The sequence below is a fragment of the Petromyzon marinus genome, unplaced genomic scaffold (assembly GCF_048934315.1).
Source record: "Petromyzon marinus isolate PM22_M1 ecotype Great Lakes invasive population unplaced genomic scaffold, UKy_Petmar_22M1.pri1.0 PM_G_Scaffold_136, whole genome shotgun sequence".
Taxonomy (NCBI): Eukaryota; Metazoa; Chordata; class Hyperoartia; order Petromyzontiformes; family Petromyzontidae; genus Petromyzon; species Petromyzon marinus.
Genome location: NW_027422691.1, coordinates 15,001 through 17,500, shown reverse-complemented (window position 1 = coordinate 17,500; position 2,500 = coordinate 15,001).

Sequence of the window (2,500 nt, the reverse complement as noted above, 5' to 3'; positions counted from 1 at the left end):
CTATCCCCACTCCTAAACGCTTCCTCCTTCTCCAACCTCAACCTTTTGAGCTTTGCTGAGAACCAGGGCTTGTTGTTGTTAAAGTTCACCCTGGTACGTGTTGGGATACAGCAGTCCTCACAGAAGCTGATGTACACAGCCTCTGTGAGTTCATCCAGACTATTGGTAGCAGTCGTGAACATATCCCAGTCAGTACAGTCTAAGCACGCCCGCAAATCTTCCACAGCCTCACTGGTCCACTGTTTAGATGTCCTCACAGCAGGTTTACAGAGTTTTAGTTGCTGCCTGTATGCACGAATCAGGTGGACCAAGGGAGTTCTGTGCGAGCCGAACAGCCCCGTGACCCACAAGAGAAACATCCCCGCCAAATTCGAGCGTTTGACGGGGTCTATCCGTGAAAAAATATTCACGTTTTTGAGTGCACATGCATTTCTGCTGCAAATGCCTCTGGAAGTTTCATGCCGTTCGTATGCCAATTGTGGCAACACGAAAATGACCCGTTTTCCCATTCCGAGGGATTTCTGTGCGACCCTAACAGCCCCGTGAGCCACAAGAGACACATCCCCGCCAATTTCTAGCGTTTCACGGGGTCTATCCGTGAAAAATATAGACGTTTTTGAGTGCACATGCATTTCTGCTGCAGATGCCTCTGGAAGTTTCATGCCGTTCGTACGCAATGTGGCAACACGAAAATGACCCCTTTTCCCATTCCGAGGGATTTCTGTGCGACCCTAACTAACAGCGCCCGTGAGCCACAAGAGAGACATCCCCGCCAATTTATAGCGTTTCACGGGGTCTATCCGTGAAAAATATAGACGTTTTTGAGTGCACATGCATTCCTGCTGCAAATGCCTCTGGAAGTTTCATGCCGTTCCTATGCAATGTGGCCACACAAAAATGACCCGTTTTCCCATTCCGAGGCATTTCTGTGCGACCCTAACAGCCCCGTGAGCCACAAGAGAGACATCCCCGCCAACTTCTAGCGTTTGACGGGGTCTATGCGTGAAAAATATTAAAATTTTTGAGTGCACGTGCCTTTCTGCTGCAAATGCCTCTGGAAGTTTCATGGCGTTCCTATGCAATGTGGCAACACGAAAATGACCCCTTTTCCCATTCCGAGGGAGTTCTGTGCCACCCTAACAGCCCCGTGAGCCACAAGAGACACATCCCCGCCAATTTCTAGCGTTTCACGGGGTCTATCCGTGAAACATATAGAAGTTTTTGAGTGCACATGCATTCCTGCTGCAAATGCCTCTGGAAGTTTCATGCGGTTCGTACGCAATGTGGCAACACGAAAATGACCCGTTTTCCCATTCCCAGGGATTTCTGTGCGACCCGAACAGCCCCGTGAGCCACAAGAGACACATCCCCGCCAATTTCTAGCGTTTCACGGGGTCTATCCGTGAAAAATATCAATTTTTTTTTGACTGCACATGCATTTCTGCTGCAAATGCCTCTGGAAGTTGCATGCGGTTCGCATGCAATGTGGCGACACGAAAATGACCCGTTTTCCCATTCCGAGGGATTTCTGTGCCACCCTAACAGCCCCGTGAGCCACAAGAGAGACATCCCCGCCAATTTCTAGCGTATCACGGGGTCTATCCGTGAGAAATATTCACTTTTTTGAGTGCACATGCATTCCTGCTGCAAATGCCTCTGGAAGTTTCATGCGGTTCGTATGCAATGTGGCGACACGAAAATGACCCGTTTTCCCATTCCGAGGGATTTCTGTGCCACCCTAACAGCCCCGTGAGCCACAAGAGAGACATCCCCGCCCACTTCTAGCGTTTCACGGGGTCTCTCCGTGAAAAATATCACATTTTTTGAGTGCACATGCATTCCTGCTGCAAATGCCTCTGGAAGTTTCATGCGGTTCGCATGCAATGTGGCGACACGAAAATGACCCGTTTTTTCCCATTCCGAGGGATTTCTGTGCCACCCTAACAGCCCCGTGAGCCACAAGAGACACATCCCCGCCAATTTCTAGCGTTTCACGGGGTCTATCCGTGAAAAATATTCAATTTTTTGACTGCACATGCATTTCTGCTGCAAATGCCTCTGGAAGTTTCATGCGGTTCGCATGCAATGTGGCGACACGAAAATGACCCGTTTTCCCATTCCGAGGGATTTCTGTGCCACCCTAACAGCCCCGTGAGCCACAAGAGAGACATCGCCGCCAATTTCTAGCGTTTCACGGGGTCTATCCGTGAAAAATATTCACTTTTTTGACTGCACATGCATTCCTGCTGCAAATGCCTCTGGAAGTTTCATGCCGTTCGCATGCAATGTGGCAACACGAAAATGACCCGTTTTCCCATTCCGAGGGATTTCTATGCCACCCTAACAGCCCCGTGAGCCACAAGAGACACATCCCCGCCAATTTCTAGCGTTTCACGGGGTCTATCCGTAAAAATGTAGCACGCACCAAAACGAGAAAAGATTTCCATCGCACCTGCACTATTGTATGGACAATGGTAACCTCATGTGAGGACGAAGTGGT